Here is a 21,279-nt window from a genome sequence, read left to right on the forward strand (position 1 = left end):
GTGGGTGAGGGGGGGACCAATAAGAGCCTGCCATCCGCACCCCTCCACACACATACACACACATGCACATCACCGGCTTCAGTGGGTATGAGGAATCAGGGCCCCGAAAGCGGTAACAGCTGCCGCTCTGGGAAGATGGCCGGAGGAATCTTGGGAGCGTCTTCACGACCATCTCCTCATTTAAAGCTCCACGGTTCCCTCCTGCCCTTGCACTTATTGCACCTCCAGCCAGGAGGGATCAGTAGCCCCGGCAGGACTGTGTGATGGTGCTGATGACGACGATGGAATTTGTTAAGCGCTTACCATGAGTCAGGCACAGTTTTAAGCGCCGGGATCGTTACAAGCCAATCTGGTTGGACACAGTCCCTGTCCCACATGAGGTTCGCTCTCTTAATCCCCATTTTCAGATTAAGGTAGGGTGGCTTAGTGGAAAGAGGCCGGGCTTGGGAGTCAGGTCGTGGGTTTTAGTCCCGCCACTTGTCAGCTGTGTGACTTTGGGCAAGTCACTTCACTTCTCTGGGCCTCAGTGACCTCATCTGGAAAATGGGGATTAAGACCGTGAGCCCCACGTGGGACAACCCGATTCCCTTGTATCTCCCCCAGTGCTTAGAACAGCGCTTGGCACATAGTAAGCATTTAACAAACACCGTCATCATCGTTATTATTATTAATTATTAACTGAGGCCCAGAGAAGTGAAGTGACTTGTCCAACGTCACCCAGCAGACAAGTGGCGAAGCCGGGATTAAAACCCAGTTCCTTCTGCCTCCCAGGTCCATGCTCTGTCCACTAGGCCGTGATGCTAGTTGCCCCATGCAGCAGCCTGTTTTCTGGGAGGGGGTGTCACTGAGTTGAAGAGAAGGAGGGGGTGGGGACTGGAGCCACCATTGGGGGAGGACTGGTGGTAACATCCCACCGCCCCAGACAACAGCCCTCATAGGCCCACCCCCCATCTCCTTTAGGCCCGCGCCCCTCGTACTGATTCTGTTTTTGGTTGCAGCTCTTGTGAGGTTTGCCCACCCCCAGAGTAGAACTTGAGAGCTCATCTCCTCCAAGAGGCCTTTCCAGACTGAGCTCCCCCCTTATCCCTCTGCTCCCCCTCCACCCTCTGCTCCTCCCCCTTCCCCCTTTACCTCCCCTCTGCTGAGCCCCCTTTCCCTCTGCTCCCCTTCCCCACCCCACCATCTGCTCCTCCCCATCCCCTCTGCACTGTGCTCATTTGTATATATTATTTATTATCCTATTTATTTTGTTAATGAGGTATACGTCCCCTTGATTCTATTTATCAGATTCTATTTATCTATTTATTCTATATATCTATTTATTTCTTCAGGGGAAGCAGCGTGGCTCAGTGGAAAGAGCCTGGGCTTCAGAGTCAGAGGTCACGGGTTTGACTCCCGGCTCTCCCACTAGTCAGCTGTGTGACTGTGGGCAAGTCACTTAACTTCTCTGTGCCTCAGTTACCTCATTTGTAAAATGGGGATTAACTGTGAGCCTCACGTGGGACAACCTGATTACTCTGTATTTACCCCAGCGCTTAGAACAGTGCTCTGCACATAGTAAGCGCTTAACAAATACCAACATTATTATTTATCATGATAATGTTGTCTTGTTTTTGTTGCGATCTGTTTTGCTCTGCCGTCTGTCTCCCCCGATTAGACTCTGAGCCCGTCGTTGGGCAGGGAGTGTATCTCTCTGTTGCGGAATTATACATTCCAAGTGCTTAGTACAGTGCTCTGCACATAATAAGCGCTCAGTAAATACTATTGACTGAATGAATGAACTTACAGGGTCAGATTCATAACTCATAAAGGCCGCTAAAATGCCATTTAGAACATCGCTACTGTGCAGCGTTCAAGTATTTAAAAGATGCTCTAAGGCAAAATTCCAGGTGATAGTATATAACTCTGGATAGAGAAGATAGGCCAGCTCAACCAACGCCAGTTAGAATCAGGGAGGTTTAGAGCAGAGCTTTGGAAGTCACCAACCCAGGACAGGAACCAGTGGTGCTGGATTACAAAGACAGAAAAAGGAAGCAGCGTGGCTCAGTGGAAAGATCCCGGGCTTGGGAGTCATAGGTCATGGTTTCGATCCCCGCTCTGCCACTTGTCAGCTGTGTGACTGTGGGCAAGTCACTTCGCTTCTCTGAGCCTCAGTTCCCTCATCTGTAGAATGGGGATGAAGACTGTGAGCCTCATGTGGGACAATCTGATTACCCTGTATCTACCCCAGCGCTAAGAACAGTGCTCTGCACATAGTAAGCACTTAACAAATACCAACATTATTACAATTCAGTAAGGAGCGATTGTTCCCTGCACTAGATATGGGAGGGATTCTTGGTCAGTCATCAGCCGTACACACAATCAGTGGTGTTTATTGAGCCCTTACTATGTGCCAAGCACTGTACTAAGCGCTTGGGAGAGTACAAGATATACAATAGCAAACACGTTCCCTGCCTGCAACAGGCTTACTGTCTAGGGGACGAGCTTGCATATGCTTGTCAGACTGTCGTTTTTGGAACTCACCGGAGATGCATATTTATGGGTTTGATTGGTGGAGTAAATTAAAGCATAATAATAAGTGTGGTATCCGTTAAGCACTTAATATTCATTCAGTCATATTTATTGAGCACTTACTGTGTGCAGAGCGCTGTACTACGTGCTTGGAAAGTACAATTCAGCAACAAATAGAGAAAATCCCTACCCAACAAACAGTCTCACAGTCTAGAAGGGTGGGGACAGACATCAGAACAAGTAAACAGGCATCAGTAGCATCACTGTGCCAGGCATTGTACTAAGTGCTGCATAGATACAAGCAAATCGGGTTGGACACTGTCCCTGTCCAATATGGGGCTCACGCTCACAATCCCCATTTTACAGATGAGGTAACTGAGGCATGGAGAAGTGAAGTGCCTTGCCCAAGGTCACACCGCAGACAAGTCACAGAGCCGGGATTAGAATCGAAAACTTTTGACTCCCAGGCCCATGCTCTATCCACTTTGCCGTGCTGCTTCCCCGGAAGAGCTTGACATGAAAATGGGGTAGACTTACTGGCTGGAGTCGATCCATTATTTGTGTCTCAGGTGATATAGTGGAGTAGTTTATAAAAATGCTTCTCATGCAGGACATTATAATTTTGCAAATGTTGCTGCCACACATCATCATATCCTCTCCTATTCCATAGGAGGCTTTGCCTCATTGTACGGAATGGGAGTGTCAGACACCCCCAGCCTGCCAAGCGGGTTTTGGACAGATATTTGCTTTCTCTGCTTTTCTCACCGACGAGTGATAATTGCCAGTCCAGTTTTAGTCTTCTTCTTTTAGCTTATTTATCCCATCACCTAGAGTGTTTGCCAAAGGGTTATGTAGCAAATTATCCTATCGGAGACTCTCAGCCTAAGTCCATTAATTTAGTAAAACACCCAGCACCAGTACTGACTTCTGCTCATCATCTTTTTTTTTTCTTTCGTATGTATCTAAAGATAGTGGTAGATCATATTATAATGCCTCTGCATGCTTTTGAACAACGAATATAAAAGTTTTACAGAATCTTTTTTGCATGACATTTCACAAATAGCGACTTATCCCCAGGAGGTTCCATTTCTTTTTTTCAACTATTATTTTCCCTGAAGGGATTTGTCCTACTTCTTTTAAAAAGGAAACTTTCTATGAGAGAGTAAGGCACACTGGAGTAATTCTTTTCTTTTCCGTCTGTGTTGTGCTGGAAACTCAGGATATCATGAATAATGTCTGGCGACTTTATTTAAAAAAAAAATTGGCAACGGAAATTTAATTTGTTCTGCCTGCTCTCTGCCCTGCACTGATAATGTCAGGGCTAGTGTTCTGAAATGAAAAAATTACATATATAGTGGCAATATTTACAACTACAAAAAGTCTGGAAACCACTGAGTTAAGAAAATAACTTTAAAGTAAGCGATTGTAATCCAAACACATTACTCAGTGTGTGTTGACTTTTTCCATTTCTGACACACGTAATCCATAATACCATTCTCCTGGAAGGAACATCATGATCAAAAGTTCTTCACAGTATAAAGTAGTCATTTTAATGAGATTTGCTGAGAAGTGATTGATTGCATGTGGGATGCCGAGAAGAAAATCTGATTGCAATCCTTTTGGCTCTCCGTGGCACGGATAAATACGCGCCTTTGAGACACAACCTGAGACCGAATCCCAGTGTACCGGCAGATTACTCTGCAGTCGTGGGCACTTCACTGTTATCTCCTTACCGCAGTATTCTCACCTGTAGACTGTGCACTTGGCCACTGACCATCATCAGTGGTATTTACTTACTGTGTGCAGAGCACTGTACTAAGCACATGGAAAAGTACAGTACAACAGAGTTGGCAGCAGAGTTCTCTGCCCATAACGAACTTACAGTCTATGGGGGGGGCGGGGGGATAGATATTAATGTGAATAAGTAATTTAAAATATGCAATTGAAAGATATGTCCATAAGTGCTGGGGGTGGGTGGGAACGGATATCAAACGGCCAGCGGTCACAGATCCAAGTAAGCCGATGACCAGAAGCGGGATGAGCTGGGGAAGGGAGGGCTTAATTGGGGAAGGCCTCTGTCGATCCAATAGACCCTCCAAACGGACTGAAGCAACAGTTCTTCCTCTGCACACTAATTCGTACACATTCTGGCCCACATACTCGAGATCTAAAAGGCCATTCTGAAAAAGTCCGGGTCTCTGGATATGATTTTGTCATTGGTGACTTGCCTGAGGTCACACAGCAGATGATTGGCGTAGCTGGAATTAGAACCCATGACCTTCTGACTCCCCAACCTGTGCTCTAGCCGCTGTGCTGTACTGCTTCTCAAAGTGCTCAGTATATACCATTCATTGATTGATTCTTTGATTTGCCCTGTCAAATGAACAAATTTGAAGTTGATAGGCCCTGTCCCTTGTGCCATCTTCCTGGTCCCTTTAGTGGCGAACAGTAGAGAAATATTGCCAAATGGAAAAGTGCTGTGAATATGCAGCGATTTTATTTGGCCTATTTCTGAATCGTTGTTGCCCAGCCTTGCGGGCAGCGAACTGTCCTGTCTCTCACCTCGTACAAGGCTCCTGGTGGGTGGCGATGGTGTCTACCAATTCTGTTGTATTATGTTCTCCCAAGTGCTTAGTGAGCACGTAGTAAATATGGCCTTATGATCACTGTGGTTGATAATGGCAATCTGTTGACCTGTTGATCCTCCAAAAATCCTGTCATGCACCAAGTCCCAGTTGTGAGAGAGCTACACCTCTCAACAATATTTAAGTAGTACAGTATAGGAGAAAAGGCCCGGTCTTGAAACATGCAGGCTAAATCATTCCTCTAAACTCAGTTTCTAAAAATGCGATAAAATAATTGCGAACACTGTAATTACAAAGAAAACAAAAAGATTTGTTCCCTTAAAAGAGTTTTTTCAAAAAAGAATTAACTTTTGTATAGGTTAGCTTTTAAATATACCTCTATGTCCCGAAAACATTTGAACACTGAGCTTTTTGAGGGGTCAGTGCCTGAGTCTAAGTCCATCAATTATATTAATGTCTGTCTCACCCTCTAACCTGTAAGCTCCTTGTGAGCAAGGACTGTTTATACCAACTCTGTTCAATTCAGTCATATTTATTTAAAGTCACTTAACTTCTCTGTGCCTCACTTTTCTCATCTGTGAAAAGGGGATCGAGACTATGAGCCCCATGTTGGACTGGGACTGTGTCCAACTTGATTTCCTTGTATCTACCCCAACACTTAGAGCACTGCTTGGCACATAGTAAGTGCTTAATAAATACCATTATTATTATTATTGAGCACTTATTGTGTGCAGAGCATTATACTAAGCACTAACAGTAAAGTGCTAAAGAAGCACACACATTCCCTGCCCATAGCCAGTTTACAGTCTAGAGGTGGGAGATGGACAATCTAAATAAATAACAGATTCTGTTGGGTTGCAGTCTCCCAAGCACTTAGCACAGTGCTCTGCACACAGTGGGCACTCAATAAATACCACTGATTGATTGAATGATTAAACTATGCTGCTCACCTTGGATCTTACTGACGAAGTTATTTTACAAGTGGTATGACATTTTCATAACTGGATCCTCTTTTCACAGACTTCTTGCCTACCTTCATTGGAGCTGTGCCCTATAGAAATTGGGTCACAGAGGTCCACTGATGCCATTAAAAGTGTAAAGTTTTGGCTTTAAGTGTAGTATAGTGATTATTCTGCTTGTTCAGGTATTATTCATAAAGCCTCCTTTTTACTCTGAGTTCTTTGAAGGAAAAATTGCTAGCCAGAGCAATTGCTAAACATGTCTTTTTTCTGTACGTGCAAATAGCCTCGTAGATTTTTCAAATAGTCTCATAGATTTTTAGATAAGCTTTCCATAGATTCTTGCCCCCAGGTTAAGACTGAAAAATCAGCCTGTTTTGGGTTGTTGTTGTTTTTAAACCTCTGAAGTTTTTTAAGGGGTTAAGAATGGAAGTCTTTTTTTAGCTCACTATATAATAATTTTTTGTATGCCTTAACTATTACAAATGCTGTATTTCACGTTAGGTCAAGCAGACAAATTTATTGAGCGCCTATTATGTGTGAACCTTAAACTAAGCCCTTGGAAGAGTACAATACAGCAAAATTAGCAGATCTTTTCCCTGCCTATAATGAGTTTAGCAGTCTAAAGGGAGAGACAAACATGCAAGTTATGATAGAGTGGTAAGAGTAAGTTTGAAACTTGCTGAGCTTTGCCCGTGCAAATGTTTTAATAGAAACTCGTTTAAAAAATGGTAATATGTTGAAGAAAAATCATCTCTCCTGTAGTTTATAATTTGAAATAATGCCTGCGTGTGTGCATTGAATAGCCGTATTTGGTAATAAGTTCTACAGTTAGGGAACTCCCATTTTACAAGTACAGAAACTTTGAGTATTTTTACTGGTTAGATTAAGCACGGCATTTTCGTATTAAATGTCACGGGACTGCCCAGTGCTAAATTGAGAGAGCCAGTGGAAGCTTTTAATCCAAATCGAGAATTCTTTTGCCTCCCAGAGATCCCAAGGGCCCAACCATTCTCCCTAGAGAAGCAACAGAGGAGAAACCCCTGGCACTCCTTGCCATCCCCGCTCCCTGTGGGAAGCCAGTTTAGTTCTGCTTCGAGAGGGGCATCACCCCACTCGTGCTGCCTCTACCCGATGCACATGCTGGGAGATGTCGGAGGGGAAAGCGGAACAGCAGCGGCCGTGCGTGATGAGCCTCACCCCCAAAGAGCCAGCCCCTCCTCCCCAGCTCTTCCCAGATAGAGCTCTTACTGACAGCTCCCCAAAGGGATAGGATACGGTCCTGCCTGCCCCTGGAGCTGGTACTCCTAGCCGAGCTGGAATTGAACCTTGCCCGGGCTCAGGGTGGGCGGGCAGGGTGGGCGGGGGCCCTTTGAAGAGAGATGGGTTTAGGTCGTAGCACTGCCCAGAGGATGAACAAGACTAAGCTCCTCGTGGGCAGGGAACGAGCCTTGCCGACCCTGTTGTATCGAACTCTTCCCAACACGTAGAACAGCGATGTGTGCACACGGAGCGCAGGGAATGGCTTTCCCAACTCTGTTGTATTGTGCTCTCCCAAGTGCTCAGTACAGTGCTCTGCACACAGTATGAAGTCAGTAACATTGATTTCCTCCCGCTCCATACGCAAAAGCAGCATTCCTACCTGAGGCGAAGAAACTGTCATCACAGCAAAAAAATTTTCACCTTTGAAGAGTGACTTTAAGAAGTTTTAAAATGAAGGAAAATCCCCTCACCTGTTATGTCTGAGAGTATTCAGGTGGAAAGGTTATAGCTAGCTAAATCAGATGTGGGGAAGGATATACTCAGTTAATGTCTCTATTCTTTACCCAAGCTTCTCTGCTACTCTGCTGAGCTGTTTGATTACAAATTTATTCTTAAAGAGTAGCCCAAATTGAAAGACTTTGCTCTACAAGGGACAGAAAGGACAGAAAGTATGACATATGTCCAGGAAATATAAAAATAGCTGCATTTTACTGGACTTCGGGGATTTCAAACAGCATCCTGTTTTTTTTGACGACCGCAAGGATGTTAAACTCCCCAAAGCAGAAGCCAGAAGGGAAGCCTGGATCATTAGCATCGACCAGCCCAATCCTGGAGGGATAAGCCTCCCATTTGGGAAGTAGGATGAGTTGACCCGCGCTGGTGTGGAGCAGGTTCAGACTAGGGACCTCTGCCACAAATCTTCCTTAACCTGTGATATGGTGTTCCACAGACCTTTTCTCCAGGCAGCCATTGACTCTTGGCCAGCCGGCCCCGAGGTTTTGTGGGTTGAGATGGAATTAGGAAGGAAGACCTAAAATAAAAAAATGGTGGGGACCAAATAATAATAATGTTGGTATTTGTTAAGCACTTACTATGTGCCGAGCACTGTTCTAAGCACTGGGGTAGATACAGGGTAATCAGGTTGACCCACATGAGGCTTACAGTTAATCCCCATTTAACAGATGAGGTAACTGAGGCACAGAGAAGTTAAGTGACTTACCTACAGTCACAGCTGACAAGTGGCAGAGCCGGGATTTGAACTCATGACCTCTGACTCCCAAGCCCGTGCTCTTTCCACTGAGCCACGCAAATGGTCCAGCTTAGTTTGAGGAGGTTGAGTTTGAGGAGGGAAACGGGAAGGATAGATGAGAAATGGGAAGAATCCAGTTTCTTTGCATCAGGGTGACTCACTGTAGACCCCTCACTATCTCTGCATGTCGATTTGGTACTTTTCGAGAAGTGTGGGCATAATAGTAAAATATCAGAATCATAGACATGTGGGTGACTGTTACCAGGGTGGTTATTCTAAAACTGTTTGGCAGTTTTAAATATAAATCGATGGATTATAGGTTATGTTTCAAGAGTTCGTCTATCACATGTTGCATACAGAGAGCAAAATTCGGGGTTGGAGCAGGGCAGCAGTAATTCAGGAAAAGTAAGTTGAAGGGTATTATTGTTGGTTATGCCAATCAATGGAAGATAGGGTTTTTGCTCTGCAAGTTACATTCTGTAGACTAAACATGACTCTGATGGGTCCAGAAAACAAGTGCTGTTAACCTATAATGTATGTTTCTGTTGCCTCTTCCTCTGAACTAATCCTGTTAGAGCGAATTTCAATTCTAGGATTCTGATGAACTTTCAGAAGTTGTTTTTGAATTAAATTGAAGGAAATGCATTGGTGATATTTGAAGAGTTTCCCTGCTTACAATGAGGATTTCTGGTTTTCAAATAAAGGCTAAAAAAAGGCTGAAGGAAGAAATATGTAATTGCAGGCTCTTCCTAATTTGGAGAGGAAACATTTTTCATTTTAAATGAACATAGCAATGCAAAATTGACATTTAGAGAAACCGGTTTTACTTTCCCAAAAAAGCACCATTTAAACATTGCTGAGATTTGAGTGCCTTGGAGGAGAGACATTATTATTTTAGCTTTCAGCCTCGGCACAGGATATCTTTTTCACCCAGAAAAAGATCAGAAAACACTTGAATTCTATCAGCAGCAGTGAAACAAGTAATCTACCTATCGTATCCTTTTTTTCACATTTTCCCAGGTATCAAAACAGTTTATTTTATAAAACATGCACTGACCCTGATTTCTGACAGAGTTCCAGAAATCAAGATTGCTAGTTGAAAATGTTGTCCATATTTTAATAAGATTTCCAACAGTGTTTGACAGTGTAGACAGCGGTGAAAATTTTTATTTGTTACTTTACAGTACTTTTGGTTATATTACAGTGTGGGAAGAAAAAAATGAATTATACATCTGAGGGTGAATAGGGTAAGAAAAAAACTTCCAAGATCTATTTAAGCAAGTCCATTTTCCCCTCCCCTTTTTTTTTCAAATAAGTAGGTATCTAGTCAAGAATCCCAAGAAAATAGTGGGTTTTTATAGACATTAAATTGTCAGTAAAATAGATACTTTACAGCCTTATGACGATTTCAGTTTCTCCATTCACAATATCAATTTTATGGTCATAAAGCAATGATGTCCATTGCTGAAGCTTTTCCAGTCTGTGATGTATGAGAAGTTGGGGGCTGGGTTTCCAGGTGCATCCTGCTATCTCTGGTGGGGTGCCCTGAGCTGAGCCACTTGGCTCTTGAACGTGTTTGCTGAATTTTCTTTTTTTTTTTTTTGCAGCCATGCTTTCTAAAGGCAAAGTATTAAAACACATTCTCAGCAGAGCTGATCTGTCTCCTGTATACAGCTGACACTGGAAAAATCCCATCAGAGCGTAGTGTAGATGTACACAAAAACAATAACAAAGAGATTAAGTATTGTTCCAATTATTCCCAGCATGGCTAAAATCGATTCTTCTTTTTCCTCTTTCTCCTCTTGCCTTTTTACATCTTCTGCTGTGGTGATGGCAGAGGTGCCCATTTTCCCTGCAAATCTCTTCACCAGTATTTTGACAGCTAGCTAGAGAAAAAGAAAAACAAATGAGTCAAATCCATGGAGCAGGTAGCTTTGACTTATCTGCAGCAGCTGTAATATGTAGTACGTATTTTACAGATGCAGGGCTCCATGTAATCCTTGGAATGAAGCAGGTTAATTTTTGGGTCATCCGTGAGCAGATGTGTCGTATTCTAGTTCCATTCCTCTAGCTGTGCAAAATCTGTTGGTTTGTGACTATATAATCATGTAATTTAGTAAATCATAAAGAGTTGTAATTCTGTCGGTCCTTCAGAAAGTTCATTTACAGAGAATCAAGGCATAATTGAAAAGGAACATGAACGAGGCACAGAATTGGAGTTGTATTTAATTTTTTCAACATACACATTTGGCTATGGTCTTAATTTTGCTGCGTGTATGAAATTGCGTAAAATTCACATTTACAGAGAAATCAGGTACTTGGTTTTTCATTTTTAAAGAAACTACAAACCACTTTTGAAAGGCTCTTTCTATTTCCTAGCTCTAGGGGCAAAAAAAAATAAAATAAACACTTTCCTCTGGAAGATATAGGAAAGCCTTTGTTCGGTATGAAATTTCATATATATAGTAATTGCAACTCTCAAATCTATTTCTGGAGTTTCTAATCTCAAAATGCCTGTGATCAAGAATCACATTTTAGGTGATAACTGAGTAGTTTCCAGGGTCAGGGCAATATTCTTTGCTAACCCAGACTTAAAAGCCCCATTTTTCAGTGGTCTAATCCAGTACAACTTCAGCTCTAAGTCTGTTTTCTATGAGAGGTTTTAAAAGAAGGAAAAAAGATTCTTACCCTACATTGCATCAGGAATAAAATGTCATCAGACATGCTGCTTAGTCCACGAAAGAGTGATGAACCAACCCTTTTTCTTCATGGAAGGCTGCTCTTTACACTTGGAGGAAGAGAAATCTTGTTAAGTTGCAAGCAGTTCCCTGATAAAGATGTGAAATTTGGGGAAATTTGCTCTGTTATCTTCAAAAGTCACGGGCCTTAGCCATCAGTAATCCATTGTAAAATCCACTCTAAGCATGCAGTAAACGAAAAAAAAAACACAAGACCTCCTAGTATTGATCCAAACCATAAATATATTCCATTTTGAAAGGTGGAAATTGTTGGGCGTTTTTTGTTTGTTGGATATATTTTTTTAGCTCCTGCAGTTTTTCTGAACCAGTTTAACAATGCCTGCCTTTCAGGTTTTCACTTGCGTAGAGGGCTTAAAAAATAAAAGAAGAAAAAAGAACCAGCACGCTGCTGCTCTTGTTTGTAGTTATTTCTCTCGACTTTCCCTTCAGATGAGCCTTTCAACTGCTCTAGTTCTTTTCAGCCCAATGAAGATGCTCTCTCCCGTAGAAATGCTATAGCTCCAAATGCAGAAAGCTATGCATCCGATCACAGTCAGTTAAGGTAGCCAGTGTTTCAGAAGAGCCGGGAAGAGAGTCTTACTGGCAATAGAATAGGAATTTCCCATGCCTTCACTCACAGGCTTTGATGATAATTCGAAGGTATTCTTGAGAACATTGCATAACTTAGCACCGAGGCACATCTGAGGAAGCAGGGGACAGCGGCTTCTGTTGGTTACTGGAGTGAGCTGTGACATTGATTAAACACGCACTTGGAACCGAATAAAGAAGGAGCTACAAGCCACCCTTGCAGACAGCGAGTTGCATAACAATGTGCGACGGCCCTGCTTTCTCATTGTCAGGCCGGGCACATTTGAATCCCGTAACCACAGCCGATGTACACCGTGAAGAGGGACGCCATGCCGACGGACCGGAGTTCTCGGTTTTCTGACGAAGTGCTGCCTGACAGATAGTGACATCGAGGATGTCAGGCTCGAAGAGGTGTTCCTTGCCTCCGACAGTTCATGAAGGAATTGCTGCTTTTCACTGGCTTCCCTGGAATGCAGTAGCCACGTTATGCACGTTATGGAGGTTGCAGGGTGTACGGAATAGAGGGGAGTGTTATCAGTCGATCCAGTTGGTGATTTTTTTTTTTCAGTGGTTACTGTGTGCAGAGCACTGCATTAAACTCCTGGAAAAGTACATGACAGATTCAGTAGATGTGATCTCCTGCCCTCAAGGAGCTTTTAGTCTTAAGGGGCAAACAGACATATGGGAAGCAGCATGGCCTGGTGGATAGAGGAAGGGCCTGGGGGTCAGGTCCTGAGTTCTTACTCCGGCTCTACCACTTGCCTGCCATGTGATCTTGTGCAATTCACTTCACTTCTCTGTGCCTCAGTTAGCTCATCTGCAAAATGAGGATTAAGACTGTGAGCCCCATGTGGGACAGGGACTGTTTCCTACCCGATTTGCTTGTATGCACCCCAGTGCTTACTACAGTGCCTTTCACATAGTAAGCGCTTAGCAAGTATTATAATTGTCATCATATTAGTATTGATAAAATAAGCCACAGACAGTATTTTACAAGTGAACATTATATAGTTTAAATGTCGTTGCTCTTTCTCCTCAAAGAATTGGTAATTGGAGTCCTCTTGCCTGCATTATAATATGCCACTGTTTGGCCTGATGTGTTTTCAGGAGTGCTTTGAATAGTTTAAGTTGATGCTGTCAACAGCTCCCCTCAGGAGTAGGAGATTTACCAATTCCACCAGGTTAATCAATCAGTAACTAATATTTATTGAGCACCTGTCTACAGAGCTTCAGCTACCACCTGCACTAAATCCCAGGGTGGATCTGACCCAAAATAGTAACCATATCAGTCTCCAAGCAGAATTCCCAAAGTATGTATAATACCCAGGGAAATAAGAACCTTTTTTATTTTAGTTCACACCAGAACACTTGAAAGAGCAGATTGTCCCCTCTTCTCCCTAATCCCCCCACAATTCCTCCACTAGGAGACACCCAGTAATGAAAATCCCCTAAACTGCTAGGATGTGAGATGCACCAACTTACAGACTTTGCCTTACTTGTATTTCCCGTTCGTTAACCCCTCATAGCTGATGCATATTACTTCCTAAATTAAGAATGAAGTGTTACTTCAGTGCAAAACCATCCGGAAGACCCAACCATGACAAATCCCATTGGAAATCCAGGAGCACAGAGAAGAATGGTTTCATGTCTTTCTCACCTACTGACCCATCACTTGGGCTTACTTCTAGGCTTCTCCATCCCAAGCTTGGGAGCCTTGATGAGAATAACAATAATTACGGTATTTAAGCGCTTACTATATGCCAAGTATTGTACCAAGGGCTGGGGTAGATGCAAAATAATCAGATCAGACGTAGTCCCTGCCCCCCATGGGGATCACCGTCACAGTAGATGGGAGACAGGTAGTTTAATCCCCATTTTACAGATGAGGTAACTGAGGAGCAGAGAAATGAAGTGACGTGCCCACGCTCACACAGCAGAGAAGTGGCCGAGTCTGGTTTAGAACCTGGGTCCTCTGATTTCCAGGCCTGTGCATTTTCCACTAAGCCCCCTTGCTTATCGCAGTGTTGATTTGCTTGATTATTCTAGTACTACTAGTATGTCCCACTTGGGGAAAAGTATAATCAGCTTGTCCTCTTCTAATACAGTATTTCATGCCCTAAAGTAAATGCAGTTGTAGTTAGACTTTTTCTAAATACCCTTAGTATTTTCCATTCAAAATTCAGTTAATGCCACATTTTTTCCTTCTCCTTTGGCTTTTGTACAGCAAATTCTCTTCTTCTGTCTTGAAATTGTAAATAAATTTTTTCTCCACTCTCAGTGTGTCCGGGTGATGAAACAGCCCTTAGCTGTTACTTGAATGTTTAGAAAGCTAATCGTTTGTTGGCATGAATAAGGTCAGACACATACTTGTGTTAATTCTTTCACCTAGGATTTCTGTGTTACTCGGGCCCAAGAAAATAATCGTCACTTGAGAGCAGCACTTGTCAGCCAAATTTTAGACTTTAAATGACTGGCTAGCCATGGATAGTCTGCCAGTTTTTGTGTCGACTAATAATAATAATAAGAAAAATCCCAATCAGTTTGAATTACCAATAATGGGTTTCCCAAAGACCTCTCGTTAATCCCCAGAATTCCTCTTTCAAACTTCAGGAATTGAGAGTGAAATTTTTCAGAATGCTTTACAATTCGGAAGCAGCGTGGCTTAATGGAAAGAACATGGGCCTGGGAGGCAGAGGATTTTCGTTCTAATCCCGGCTCTGCCACGTGACTGCTGTGCTTCGCCTGGGCAAGTCACTTCACTCCTGTATGCCTCGGTTTCTTCAACTGTAAAATGGGGATTCGATAGCTACTCTCCTTCCTCCATGTGGGTCAAGGACTGTGACTGGCTTCATTAGTTTGTATTTATCCCAGCGCTTAGAACAGTGTTTGGCACCTAGTACGTGTTTACCAAGTTCCATTAAAAAAGAAAAAAGCTTGATTTGTATATAATGCCCTGTTAAATGGTATACCATTAACTGTGTCAGTGTGACCCATGGATTTGTTACTAATAAGTATTTCTAATAAACATGTCAAATCCAGTCCAGCACACAATTATAATTTCAAGAATTAAGTAAATTTTAAAAACCCACCAAATGGATGGCCTTGTTCTAGGGACCGTGCAGTTTTATAGATGTAGAGAGAAAATTGTGACCAACCATGAAGATCTAAAACCCTATAAAAGACCAAGCTAACAAGTATAAATACGAACATGACTGTGTTTATAGTCTAGTGAACAGAGCACCAGTTGAGTGTTAAGACAAATTGATTCTAATCCTGGTGCTGGCACTGAATCCAAACTTAATCAAGTCACAGAATCTCTTCCATGCCTCAGTTTTGACATGCATATAATGGGGATAACCCTCCTGCCCCTCCCTACCTCCTTTTGAGGATGAAAATGGGGATATATGTATAAAATCAGGCATTTTGAGTTATTAGGAAGAAAGTTGTTAAAAATTTTGTTTTTTCTATCCATTCAATCGTGTTTTTTGAGCGCCTGCTGTGTGCTGAGCACCGTACTAAGCACTCGGAAAGTACAATTTAGCAACAGAGACATCCCTATCGAATAACGAGCTCACAGTCTAGAAGGTGGGGAGACAGGCAGTGAAACAAAACAAGTATATAACCGTACTATAAAGACCATTTTAAGACAAATGTTTTTATCGTAAAGACTCCAACAATGAAATTTTTCATCATCACTAGCAATAAACTGTGTACCCTTGAAAAGTCTCTCCAGAAAGAACCCTTATAAAACTCTGAACCGATCCTTTTTGACTTTGTTAGGAATTGGTTTTACTGAATGTACCCAGATTCTTAAATGAGAATCGACAGTTGCAGGCCAACACACACATGGGTATCTAAGTTAGCCCTAGTACTGTGGGATGTCCAACCCAATGTCTCATCTGCTTTGGCATGGTTTCGTGGAGGAGATTATATCTTCCATCTCTATTATCTTTACAATGTCTGTGCATTGTAGTTTTATCTTTTCTATTGACAATTAATAATACCGGAGAATTTTATTAGGGCAAGCGCAGTTATTTATACCTGACTATATTCAGGCTGATTTCAGTTTTTAGACTACGGAGAGGTCTCCTGTAATGCCAGGATCAAGTTCTTGAAGAATTCAGTGTTTTGGGGAAAACTTCTTTATTAACTATTAATTTAATAGGAATTCATGGATTGGGGGTAATGTGTTCGAAGATACCACCGTAACTGGCTAATAGCGACACGATTTGCGTGGTCTAGTGGAAAGAAAGTGGGCTCAGGAGTCAGAGGACATGGATTCTAATCCTGGCTCCACCACTTGGCTGCTGTGCGACCTTGGGCAAGTCACTTAACTTCTCTGTGCCTCAGTTACCTCATCCATAAAGTGGGGATTAAGACTGTGAGCCCCACGTGGGGCAACCTGATTACCTTGTATCTACCCCAGCACTTCTCAACTGTATATATTTTCGTTACCCTATTTATTTTGTTAATGAATTGTACATCGCCTTGATTCTATTTAGTTGCCATTGTTTTTACGAGATGTTCTTCCCCTTGACGCTGTTTATTGCCATTGTTCTTGTCTCTCCGTCTCCCCCGATTAGACCGTAAGCCCGTCAAACGCAGGGACTGTCTCTCTCTGTTGCCGACTTGTTCATCCCAAGCGCTTAGTACGGTGCTCTGCACATAGTAAGCACTCAATAAATACTATTGAATGAATGAATGAATGAACAGTGCTTGGCACATAATAAGCACTTAACAAATGCCACTATTATTAGGTGATTGTGTCCAAGTCTAGAAGAATGATTTGCAGTTGCCGTTTCCTTAATTAAAAGAAGCACAAATTACTGCCATGATAGTATACAGCGAAGCAAAACATCATCACAACTTGACTAGCACTGCACACCTGCAAAAAATAGGTTCTTTGTTTCTCCACCAGATCTGCTTATTGCCAGGTTGTGGGTCGAACTTAGGCCTTCGTTCATTCATTCAGTTGTATTTATTGAGCACTTACTGTGTGCAGAGCACTTTACTAAGCTCTTGGAAAGTACAATTCAGCAACAAATAGAGACAGTTCCTACTCACAGTTGGCTCACAATCTAGAAGGGGGGAGAAGGAGAAATCTGATCTGTACTGAAATAAAGCACTTAAAGGAGTATGGAATTGTGTTTTTGATCTAGGCTGTAAGTGCCTTGTGGGCAGCAAATGTGACTGAGTCCTCATTTCCAGAGTCACTCTCTCCTCTGCGTAGCCTATGCATGTGGATCTTTGCACCTGATATTCACTTCACCCTTCAGCCTCTTACACCCTACCCTTCCCCTTTCTGCAATTTGTTTTAATGTCTTTCTTCCCCTCTCAACTGTATGCTCCTTGTGGGCAGGGTTCTTCCAACTATGCTGTGTTGTACTTTCCCAAGTGCTTAGTTCAGTGCTCTGCATATAGTAAGCACTCGATAAATGCAGGTGATTATTTGTGTTAAACCCAAACTGGCCCTGTTGTGGAAAGAACTGTACCTTATGCTTCAGTTGTGTTATAGGTGGGCCTTGTAAAGAAAACATATGTTACAGCAGAATGGGGAGTGTTTGACTTGTTATTTTGATTGAAACAATTTGAAGTTGGATTCCTAGAGGATGCAGTCTGGCTTCTTGTACCTAGTAGGTATTTGAAGTCGTGGAAGATATAGTGGAATGTAGTACAGTGCTTTGCACACAGTAAGTGCTCAGTAAATACGAATAAATGAATGGAATGTCTTTTTGACCCAGTTTTACAGTTTTGTGTTGGTTCTCGGGAGCTTGTGCCTTTAGATCGTTTGACTCTGGATATTATTTGATGTGACTTGATTTATTTTGGATTATTTGCCATAACCAAATGCTTCTTATCCAGGCTCTGTGAGACCAGTTGTCACTCTGAATATTAATGAAGAGCTTACTATGTACCAAGCACTGTGCTGGGGTAGATATGAGGTAATCAGATAGGTCAGCATTCCTGCCCCACACAGATCTCCGTAGTCCAAGAGGGTAGAAAAACAGGCATCCACAATGCTTACCCTGGTTTTATGTCCAAGCCATTCTTTGCGTAGCATTATAAATTGCCTGTGCTATGGTTTTTAGCCTTGTGTGCTGCCATTTTTTTACTTTTATTTAGTGTACACCCCCGTAGCTCAGGATGCACATTCTCTTTCCATAAATCACTCTTCCGCTCGCGTGACTCAACCTGTCACCAAATCCTGTCGGTTCAACCTTCACAGTATTGCTAAAATCCGCCCTTTCCACTCCATCCAAACTGCTGCCGTGTGTTAATCCAAGCACTTAACCAGTTCTGCTGTTATTACTTCGTCGGTCACCTCACCGTCCTCCCTGCTCGTGTCTCTCCCCATTCCGGTCCATACGTCACTCTGCTGCCCGGATCGTTTTTCTCTAAAACCATTCACTCTCCACACCTCGAGAACCTCCAGTGGTTGGCCATCCACCTCTGCATTAAACAGAATCCTTTTAATATATGTTTTACAACATACAAGGTTTAAAGCTCTAAAGCCCCTCCTACCTTACCTCTCTGATCTCCTGCTACCCATCCTGCACACCTCACTCCTCTACTGCCAACCTACTCAGTGTACCTGGATCTCATCTTTCTCGCCTCCGACCCCTCCCCAACGTCCTGCCTCTGGCCTGGAATGCCCTTCCCCTTCATATCTGACAGACCAACCCTCTCCCCACTTTCAAAGCTGTACTGAAGGCACATCATTCTTGTACTTGTATTTGCACCCTTTATTCGCCCTCTCCCTTAACCCCACAGCACTTACGTACATATCTGTAGTTCATTTATATTAACATCTGACCCCTCCCAAGACAGTAAGCTCACTGCGGTCTGGGAATGTGTCCACCAACTCTGTCATATTGTACTCTCCCAAGCAGTTAGTACAGTGCTCTGCGTATAGTAAGTGTTCAGTAAATGCAGTCGATCGATCGGTTAGTACAGTGCCCTGCACCCAGTAAGTTGTAATAAATACTACTGATTGATAGACACATATATATAATATATACAAAAGAAGAGATCGATATATACAATATGTACAAGAAAAGAGGCAGGGGATTGTGGGTAAAGGTGCAGAGTTTCAGGCTCCTCTCGGCTCCAAGTCCAACAGTCTCAGCTGCAGCCCCTGCCCGCTGCTGCCAACCCTTCCCGGTTGGGCAAGGAAAAGAACGCCGGGCGTCCCTGTGGAGCGGATAGGGGCGGGGGCGGACGTGCACTTTCTCCTACACAGCAGTCCAATGAGTAGGGCCCGGCTGTGGGATGCTGCCGCAACCTGCAAGCATACTGGTCTTTTGGGGATTGACCTGACCCCTTTATTAGCCACTTGCACGTGGCTGATAGAGTCTGTTGGCATAGTGGGAAACTGCCCTTAATGCTGTTTCATCTGGTAATCCTGGAAAGAAAAGTTAGGAAGAATCGATCAGTCAGTCGTATTGATCGAGAACTTGCCGTGTGCAGAGCACTGTTTTCAGCACTTGGGAGAGTACAATAGAATGCATTCTCTGCCCACAACAAGCATATAGCCTAGAGGGGAGGACAGACATCAAGATAAATACATCAGTTACCGATATGTACAGAAACCGTGGGGCTGATTGTGGAGGCTGAGTAAAGGGAGCAAATCGGGGTAAATCAGAAAGGAGTGGGCGAAAAGGCAAGAAAGACATAAGGGAAGGCCTCTTGGAGGAGGGTCGTGCCTTCAATATGACCTCAGTAAGGAAGAAGGCACCACAAAGCCTGCTGCTCTTATTTTGACATGGTTTTTACCTCTTCAGTTTTTCTACTGGGTGACCTGTATTACCAACAGTGTTTTCATGACATTTGACATAAGCATATGGGTTATCGTGGATTTTTTTCCTTCATAGGTGAGTACTTGAATTGAAGGTAAAACCGAAGAGAAGCAACATAGCCCAGGAAGAGCCCAGGTCGGGAAGTCAGGGGACCTGGGTTCTAATCCTGACTTTACCACTTGCCTGTGATAATGTGTGATATTAGGCAAGTCACTTGATTTCTTTGTATATGTTACCTCCACTATAAAACAGGAATTAAATTCCTTTTCCCCCTCCCTTTTAGACTGTAAGCCCCAAGTGGGATAAGGATTGATTTACTTGTATCTACCCCAGCGTTTAGTATAGTACTTGGCACAGGGCTCTTCACAAATGCATCATCATTATTATTATCATCATCATCACCATCATCACTCGGGATAAGTAAAGTACAGTCCACCTCTCCTAACTCTCCTCAAAGTCTCCCATTTCTTTCTTCCTTCTTTTCCATACACAGCACCCAGTCTTCACAATTGCTAAATCTCAGTTTTCAGGCAGATTGCTCCAAAGAAAATGTCTCTTTCCATTGGAAATTGTGACGCTAGAGAGTCATTTGTCAATTTTGAAACTTTAGAAGAAGGATCCTGGCACCTTGGCGCTCTCACAAATCTTATTGATAGCAACGAGCCTTCTGGTATCTTTTCAATCAACAAATAGTGCATTGGGTTAAATACATACTATCTCTCACACACAGCATTTGGAGTTAACCGTAGATTGTGAAGCTACTAAATTGCATTGGGTTAAATACATGCTATCAGTTATCTCTCACATACAGCATTTGGAGTTAACCGTAGATTGTGAAGCTACTAAATTTTTCAGCTGGATTGAATGTACAGTGAATTAAAGGTCAGACATAGAAACCTGAATCATCTAAGCAACGTTAGTAACCCGAAGCAAATTTCTAGCTAATCAGGACATATAAACAATGGTACAGAACTAGGAAAATAATTGGTGTGCACCAGTAAATAGTAATATTGCAGTCATTGCTTCCAAGATTCACTTCTTAGAACCTGCTTTTGATTGTTAAAAAAAACAATGAATTTGTGTGTCTCAGTTCTGATTTGGAAACACTTGAGAATTGAATTAGCTGTACTATGGGGAAATGCATTTTTTCTGACCGTCTTAAATAACCTGAACATTTTCATAGGCAACACACTTGTTCTGGAAGACAACCAAAACCTATCATCTAAATATATTTAAAGCAAGAGGGATGAGATTAAACAAAAAAGATGTCCTAGAGTTGGGTTAAATGCTGAGAAAAACAGGGGCATCACAGATGCTGAGAGTCATTCACTAAAGATCGGTCAGAGGAATTTGGGTTGACCTTGTGCCTTAAGTGACTATAGACTTCTGACTTCCCTCTAGACTGTAAGCTCATTTGTATTGTAGTCTCCCAAGGGCTTAGTACAATGCTCTGCATGGAGTAAGAGATCAGTAAATACAATTGATTGATTGCTCTCCTTCTGTTCCTTTAGGGAATTTGATCAAAGCAGCTTGCAGTAATGACCCATTCATTCCTCCTTGTCAGGGGGAAGGCTCTTGGTCTCTTTTTGT

At 42.8% G+C, this 21,279-nt stretch overlaps 1 protein-coding gene and 1 long non-coding RNA gene across 4 annotated transcripts in view; one reads left to right on the plus strand and one right to left on the minus strand.

Moving 5' to 3' along the window:
- The window catches only part of BIRC6 (baculoviral IAP repeat containing 6), a 295,572-nt gene that overhangs the window by 208,783 nt on the left and 65,510 nt on the right, over positions 1–21,279 (plus strand). The window lies entirely within an intron of this gene.
- On the minus strand, positions 9,715–12,336 carry LOC114810140. Its single transcript, XR_003757868.2, has 2 exons — positions 11,256–12,336; positions 9,715–10,453 (listed from the first exon to the last, which is right to left on the minus strand). It is a non-coding gene; the product is annotated as an uncharacterized LOC114810140 (long non-coding RNA).

This window comes from Ornithorhynchus anatinus, chromosome 1, assembly GCF_004115215.2.
Source record: "Ornithorhynchus anatinus isolate Pmale09 chromosome 1, mOrnAna1.pri.v4, whole genome shotgun sequence".
In the NCBI taxonomy this organism is placed as follows: Eukaryota; Metazoa; Chordata; class Mammalia; order Monotremata; family Ornithorhynchidae; genus Ornithorhynchus; species Ornithorhynchus anatinus.